The sequence below is a fragment of the Podarcis muralis genome, chromosome W, assembly GCF_964188315.1.
Source record: "Podarcis muralis chromosome W, rPodMur119.hap1.1, whole genome shotgun sequence".
Taxonomy (NCBI): domain Eukaryota; kingdom Metazoa; phylum Chordata; class Lepidosauria; order Squamata; family Lacertidae; genus Podarcis; species Podarcis muralis.
The window spans coordinates 24,190,260-24,198,648 of NC_135674.1; the positions used below are offsets into that span (position 1 = coordinate 24,190,260).

Sequence of the window (8,389 nt, forward strand, 5' to 3'; positions counted from 1 at the left end):
GTCAAAACCAGCACCTTAAATCTGACCCTGTACTCCACCGGGAGCCAGTGCAGCTAGAAAAGCACTGGGTGAATATGCTCCCATGGCAGAGATCCCGTGAGGAGCCTCGCTGCAGCATTCTGCACCCGCTGGAGTTTCAAGGGCAGCCCCGCATAGAGCGAATTACAGTAGTCAAGCCTGGAGGTGACCGTCGCATGGATCACTGTGGCCAGGTCGGGGCGGGAAAGGTAAGGGACCAACTGCTTGATGCGGCGAAGGTGGAAAAATGTCGCCTTGGCTGTTGCTGTAACCTGTGCCTCCATGGAAAGGGAGGCGTCAAGGATTACACCCAAACTCTTAACGGAAGGCAATGGCACTAATTGGGCCCCCGCAAGAGAAGGGAGTTGGTCCCTCATCCCCATGCCATCCCAACCCAGCCATAGGACCTCTGTCTTCGAAGGATTTAGTTTCAATCGGCTCCCACGAAACCATCCAGCCACAGCTTCCAAGCATCTGGTCAGTGTGTTCGGGGCCGAGTCGGTGTGGCCATCCATTAGCAGATAGAGCTGAGTGTCATCAGCATATTGATGATAGCCCAGCCCAAAGCTCTGAATAATCTGGGCAAGGGGGCGCATAAAGATTTTAAAAAGCATCGGAGAGAGGATTGCGCCCTGCGGCACTCCACACACCAAGGAGTGGCACGATGACATCTCCCTCCCTAACACTACCCTCTGTCCCCGACCAGAGATAAAAGAGCACAGCTATGCCCTGTATCCCCACGTCGACAAGGCGGTGGTCCAGATGATCATGATTGACCGTGTCAAAGGCTGCTGACAAATCCAAAAGAATCAGCAGTCCTGACCTGCCTCGATCCAGTTGTCTACGGAGATCATCTGTTAGGGCAACCAGAGCCGTCTCGGTCCTGAAACCAGGATGGAACCCGGACTGAAATGGACCTAAAGCCGATGTTTCCTCCAGAAACCTACCAAGCTGTTCAGCAACCGCTCTCTCAATTACCTTACCCAGATATGGAAGATTTGAAACTGGCCGGTAATTGGATAGGTCTAAAGGATCTAGTGAAGTTTTTCTTTAAGAGCAGACACACCACTGCTTCCTTCAGTTCCCCTGGGAATGTCCCCGTGCCAAGGGACAAATTGATAATTTCAACCAGGGGGGTCCGTGCAACATCTGGACACGCCCTAATCAGCCAAGACAGGCACAGATCGAGGAGGCAGGTGGTGGGCCTACCAGCTTGGAGGAATCTATCCACATCAGCAGGGAGTAGCCGATTGAAATGGTCCAACACTGAACCCAAAGACAGTCAAGGGGCCTCCAGTTCAGTCACTGTATCTAAATTGGCAGGGAGGTCATGGCGGAGCAACAGGACTTTCTCCGCAAAAAAGCTTGTGAATGCCTCACAGCTGTGGGTCGAATTTGTGCTTAAATTTGGTTGTCCTCCTAAGGACATTATCGACCTAATTATTCTAAAAAGTTTTGCCAGGCGAGAGCTAGCGGATGCAATAGAAGCTTCGAAGTAAGATATCTTAGCAGCTTTCATAGCCATCTCATAGGCTTTCATAAGCGTCCTATAAGATGTTCTTGAAGCTCCGTCACGAGTCTGTCACCATACCCGCTCTAGCCGTCTGACATCCCGCTTCATTTTCCGGAGCGCCTCAATAAACCAAGGGGCCCGGTTTCGACGGGGTCGCAGATCTCATCGATGGCTGCCAAGAGGCGGTTATTCCAGCCCTCGACAAGGTCATCTAATGTGTCGCCAGGAGGAGCAGGGTCCCGCAAGGCCTGACGGAATCTATCAGGATCCATCAGCCTTTGCGGGCGAGCCCAAATAGGCTCGCCACCCGATCAGGGGAGGAGCGGGAAGTCAATCTTGGCTTTCAGAGCCTAGTGATCAGACCATGGCACTTCCACAGGGGGGAGCATGATCGCATCTATGCCAGCACCAAAGATCAGATCCAGCGTATGGCCTGCTTGATGAGTGGGGCCCAAAGCAAACTGGGAGAGCCCTAGTGTTGCCATGGAAGTCACTAGGTCCAGACAGCGGCGTAGCGTGGGTTGTCAGCACCCGGGGCAAGGCAAGTAATTTGTGCCCCCTAACCCGTGGATTTGCGCCCCCTAACCTGTGGATTTGCGCCCCCTAACCCGTGGATTTGCCCTAACCCCAGATGTTGCGCCCGGTGCGGCTGGCCACCCCTGCACCCCCCACGCTACGCCACTGGGTCCAGAGCCTGTGAGGAGGGGGCGGCATCGGCATGGACGTTGAAGTCTCCCAAAACCAATAAGCTTGGGAACGCCAAGGCCCAGCCCGCCGCCACCTCCAGCAGGTCTGACAGGGTGGCTGCCGGTGTGCTGGGTGGTCGGTACACCAGCCAGACAGCCAAGCTATCCTTGGTGCCCCACACGAGACCAACACATTCAATGCCGGAGATTGCCGGTGCTGGCAGAGCTCTGAAAGAGCAATCCTCCGGGATTAACAACGCTACTCCCCCCCCCCCGACCCACAGTCCGTGATTGATGGAGGACAGAGAAGCCTGGGGGTGTTATCTCATGTAGGGAGACTACTTCACCTTCCCGTACCTAGGTCTCTGTCACGCAAGCCAGGTCAATCCCCTGCGAGACAAAAAAGTCACCCATGGTGGCAGTTTTGTTGCCTATGGACCTGGCATTGCACAACACCAATGACGGAGGTGGGTAATCCCTGCTCGCCCTACCCTCGTCCCTTGGGATGGGGCGTAGATTGGAAGGGGTTCGAGCATCACTGCATCTCAAAACCCTTCGCCGATAGTGATATCTAGCCCCACCGCCCTTCAATAGTGGGAATCCCAGACCCCATACTAGCCTCCCCAATAGAGGGGTAACATCCCCTCACTGACAAGTCATCCCTGGGCCAGGACTCCTGGGTCAAAATGGTAAGGGGAAGAGGTGAAGGTTTGATAGGGTAAGTATCCCTAGAAGATAAAACCCAACCAACCGCACCCCAAGCGGGGAGGGCGGTCCCACGGTGTTTCGTTAACTGTCAATCCCCCTCTCCCTCCTGGATTGATTGGAGGACTGTTGGTTCTATCTGTGGCTGTGGGAGTATTAATGAGGCATGTGCTATAAAATGTGGGTCACTGGCCAACAAAGAGCCAGCTTCGAGTTTGGAAGATCTGTCCATCCTGTCTTGCCAGGAGTACAGTAGAGAAGGTTGATCATTCTGATAAATTTTTGGAACATTAGGCAAAGGTCCAGATGTAGATTGGGTGCTGGATTTCTCCAGATTGTCAGCAACGTAGAGTTCTTTAGGTGTTGTTGCCATAGAAATGTCGGAGGCGCCAAATTCCTCATCTACTTCGGTGTCACTTGAAAAGGGAACAGGGAGTTGCACTGATGTCTTTCTATGGGATAAGGAGCTGTTGGACCTCTTTAAATATTGTGCTCTAGGCTCTACTGACCTTATATTTTGGGTAGAAATCTCAGTCTTTATACTCATTAGCCTCTGCTTCAGGTCTTGTAAATCTAGGCTTACAGAATTCTTTTCTTCCTTCGGGCAGTTAGTATTTCTAGTGTTAAGCTTGCTTTCCCTTGTCCTCATTAGCTTTGACTCTATGCAAGGAACCAATTGCCTCCTTGTTTCGTCCTTAAATACCCTCACTGGGCGGAGAGAGTGGAACCACCATAGAGTATCCTTTATCATAAATAGGCGCGTGATGGTTCCCAAGGTAGGCAGGAAGTGGAAATTTTCTAGATCTCCATTTCGGTAATGGTAATTCAGGAGCTGAGACAAGGACATGCCATTTGGATAGGATTTAAAAAGATATTTCTACAAGCAAGGAGTTTGCCATTAGGGAGCATTAAAACATGCATTCCCTGCGAAATGGTGATTTGTTATTATGCAGATTAGTCTAAGTGAAGACTGTGATTGATTGCATACAAAGCAGCTTCCTAGATGCTGTAAACATACAGCGGCCATAAGGAGTCATTTTATAATGCATTATGTAGCACATGCTGCCCAATTGCTCCTCATGCTGTTCTCTCTTGGAGCAAGCAGGAGAAGCAAAGCACAAGGCCTTGGCACCACATCACGTCTGAACCCGGGACTGTGGCCCTATCATAATAAGCAACAATTGCCAGCCAATCTGAAGTCCCTGCTTATGGCTGGCCTGCTGACTGTGGCTTGTTAGGGAGCAACAAACCATGACCAGATATACCTTGCCGATTAAGGCCTGGTGAGATGCTGCTGATTAGCTGGATAGCCCATGTTTTCTACCAACAGAAGATTGGCTGGCATACATTTAAGATACAGGTAGGTAGCCGTGTTGGTCTGCCGTAGTCAAAACAAAATAAAAAAATGCCTTCCAGTGCCACCTTAGAGACCAACTAAGTTTGTGATTGGTATGAGCTTTTGTGTGCTCATGTATCTGAAGAAGTGTGCATGCACACAAGAGCTCATACCAAGAACAAACTTAGTTGGTCTCTAAGGTGCTACTGGATAGGGAAGCGGGTGGCGCTGTGGGTAAAACCTCAGCACCTAGGACTTGCAGATCGCATGGTCAGCGGTTCAAATCCCTACGGCGGGGTGAGCTCCCGTCGTTCGGTCCCAGCTCCTGCCCACCTAGCAGTTCGAAAGCACCCTTAAGTGCAAGTAGATAAATAGGTACCGCTTTATAGCGGGAAGGTAAACGGCGTTTCCGTGTGCTGCTCTGGTGCCGGTTCGCAGGAGCAGCTTCGTCACGCTGGCCACGTGACCCGGAAGTGTCTGCGGACAGCGCTGGCTCCTGGCCTCTAGAGTGAGATGAGCGCACAACCCTAGAGTCTGTCAAGACTGGCCCGTACGGGCAGGGGTACCTTTACCTTTACCTTAAGGTGCTACTGGAAGGCATTTTTTATACATTTAAGAGAAAGTCTTTCATTTAAGAGTTATCAACATAAAACGTTTTAAAGCAATTAGACCTATTAGTACAGCAGCATCCCAAAGTTCAACAGGTCAAGCCATTCATAGTTCCACTATGACTACGTGACAGGGCTGAGAAAGGGAGTCACCGCAACTCAAGTTGACTTCATCATGCGAGGTTCAAGTCTTACATGCTTGCTGCTTGAAACATGGCCCTATGGGTGCAGCTTCCCCACAGCAAAGCGTTTATGAGAAGCAGAGAATTACTTTATCCTCTTCCAACCATTTGAGGAGTGTTTCACATAAATGGCTTAGCTCATCTCCATTGGATTCTGCCCCACGTGGCAACCTTGGTACGGACTCCACTATGAATTGCTCCTTAAGCATATGCCTGGACAGGGAAAGCTGCTCAGATCTAGCATGATGGCTGTATTCTCTTCAAGAGAAGACTCGGACTATCAGGAGTTCTTTGTAATAAACCATTTATGCATGCAGCGTTAGAAATGAGCCACAGTGTTGTATAAACCTTGGTCTTTATTAGGGCTACATCAACAGAAAGAGGGGTTTGCCACTAGAAAACAAGTAGATGTGGAACAGACTTCCACCGGCACAAAGCAATGTGGCGGCAGCAGACATATCCTCCAAGCTGTTCTTCAAACGTCTACAGACCTCAAAAAATGTGAGCTGCAAAAACCTTAAAGCAAAACGAAGCTGAAACAGTACAACTGGACTATAAGGAGGCCAACTGGGAAAAAGTGAAATTGCTAACTGTCATATTGAAGTCATATATACTGTACTTGGTGTGTTCTTTGGAGTTCACTCATGTTTATGAAGGCCACATTAGACTGTGTTCAGGAACACCCATGTCTTCACATATAAATTGGATGATACTCCTTTGGAGTGAGTTTCCTCCTACAAATTGGGCAAAAGTTAGCATGCCTAAGAAAATTGCTGAGGCACTGACTACAGAAGATGTGGCCACATGTTGTTGACACTATAAGCCGTCCGCTTTGCACAATCTCTGCAAAGCTGTCTATGCAAATTCCACAACTCAAAGTGCCTGAGGATCTTGCAAATTCCCTCCTTCCCACTTCTCTGGGGAGCTTTCTAGTGGCAAGAGCACCACTCTGTGTGTGTCTGCTATCACCACCACCACCACCACCACCACTAAATATGAGGCTGTCAGACAATGGTTGAGGTCTGAACTCTCTATCGGGCTGCTGCCCACTCTCTCCAACAAGCACAAGAGAAGCGTCTTGCGTAAGATCAACAACTAGAGGTTCTGAAGTTTCGCAAGTGAGGTCAACTACTTCCACATCCATACTTCTATCATTAAGGCTGTGTGGCAGGGAGGCGGAGGCGGAGGAGGAGGGGATACAGGGTTCAGAAGCAGTTCCCACCATCATCTTGTCCAGAGTATGAGGAGGTCTTGCGGAGGTGTTGCGACTGCCCCTCTTGCTGTTGCTGTGCTGGGTTGCATTACATTCTGTACTTGTTGAACTCATGATGCACAGGGATGGGAGAGGCACAGGCTGCAGAGTACTTGCTTCCCCCCTTATCTCCGTGTGCTGCTCCCTGCTTAGTCGCCAAGCAATTCTGTAATGTGATAAGGATGATCATGAATGCTCTCTCTAAAGCAACTTGATGCAACTGGTGACACTTTGGAGCACCGTGACTTTCTTAGAGTTGTCTCTTTTATAGCAGGTACTCCGAAGCTGGAGCAAGTTCAACATCTTGAGGAGTTAGGGCAGGCTTCCTCAACCTCGGCCCTCCAGATGTTTTTGGCCTACAACTCCCATGATCCCTAGCCAGCAGGACCAGTGGTCAGGGGGGATGGGAATTGTAGTCTCAGAACATCGGAAGGGCCGAGGTTGAGGAAGCCTGAGTCTTTCATGTTACTCTATAGAACTGCATTCACGTGGGAAGAAACAGGATTAGGCTAAGAAGCAGGCACACAACTATTAGTTTTCTATCTTTCAGCCAAGAGATTAGCTAAAGCAATTAGGATTATTACGAGGTGGAGCATCTTTCCCTACCTTGACAGTCCTCTTTATACAAGAGTCTGATAAGGAGAAGGGAAGAACTCATGATGAATGTCTCTTCTTCAAGAAGAACCAGGGCACATAGCCAAGCTGAGGACGATGGGAAATCTTAAATGAAATTCATTGGAGTTGCCTCTACTAGAGCGCACCTCCTATGGCTGCTCTTGCAAGAGGTATTTTCCAGGTATGACACATTCAATGTGTACACCCAACAGGGTGGATAAAAATCAATGATTTAAAAAAGAACAATTAAAAAATCTGTTTTTTATTTAAATTGGATTTTTAAAATAAAATACTTTTGGAGGAAAGATCTTTCTAAAGATAGTTTTCTATTTAAGTTACATTATAGTCCAAAGGCTATTCATCAGGAAAGAAGTATTTGTTTTAAGTCTTTCATGTGTGCTAAAACTCAGTCTAAGTTTTTTTGGGGGGGGTTAACAAAAAAAAACACACACGTTTAACCACATCAGTTAACAAACATGGATACATATGCTATAATTTTATTGTTTTAGTTAAATACGCTATTTAAAATGTTATTAAGGAAATGATTATTTTTCTCCTTCAGCTGTCCACGGAGGCGCAGGTCAATTCTGTGTCCAGGGCAGCTGTTTACCAGCTCCATCTGGTACGCAGGATGAGACCCTCCCTGCCTGCAGACTGTCTCGCCAGAGTGGTGCATGCTCTAGTTATCTCCCGCTTGGACTACTGCCATGTGCTCTACATGGGGCTACCTTTGAAGGTGACTCGGAAACTGCAATTAATCCAGAATGCGGCAGCTAGACTGGTGACTGGGAGCGGCTGCCGAGACCACATAACGCCGGTCTTGAAAGACCTACATTGGCTCCCAGTACGTTTCTGAGCACAATTCAAAGTGTTGATGCTGACCTTTAAAGCCCTAAATGGTCTCGGTCCAGTATACCTGAAGGAGCGTCTCCACCCCCATTGTTCTGCCCAGACACCTGGGTCCATCTCCAAGGGCCTTCTGGAGGTTCCCTCGCTGCGAGAAGCCAAGTTACAGGGAACCAGGCAGAGGGCCTTCTCAGTGGTGGCACCTGCCCTGTGGAACACCCTCCCACCAGATGTCCAAGAGAACAACAACTACCAGACTTTTAGAAGACATCTGAAGGCAGCCCTGTTTAGGGAAGCTTTTAATATTTGATGGATTACTGTATTTTCATATTTTGTTGGAAGCCGCCCAGAGTGGCTGGGGTAGCCCAGCCAGATGGGCGGGGTATAAATAAATTATTATTATTATTATTATTATTATTATTATTATGAGCATTGGTGCCAAAATGAGTTTGGCAAAGAATGGATTTTTAAGGGAGTCTTTCTAGTGAGCACAGTGCACTGGTGAGGCTGCACAGAAGCAGCGTCAAATGCTGAGGCACAACATGGGGAAACTTCTCGAATTTGCAAAGGGGATTTTTAAAAAAAATAAAAGTCTTGAAGTGCAAACTTTGAAAAGAACAAAAAGTTG

General features: G+C 48.6%; 1 pseudogene; it reads right to left on the reverse strand.

The window, feature by feature from the left end:
- Positions 1–5,739: 5,739 nt before the first annotated feature.
- On the reverse strand, positions 5,740–6,447 carry LOC144326253 (E3 ubiquitin-protein ligase RNF4 pseudogene; annotated as a pseudogene).
- Positions 6,448–8,389: the final 1,942 nt, after the last annotated feature.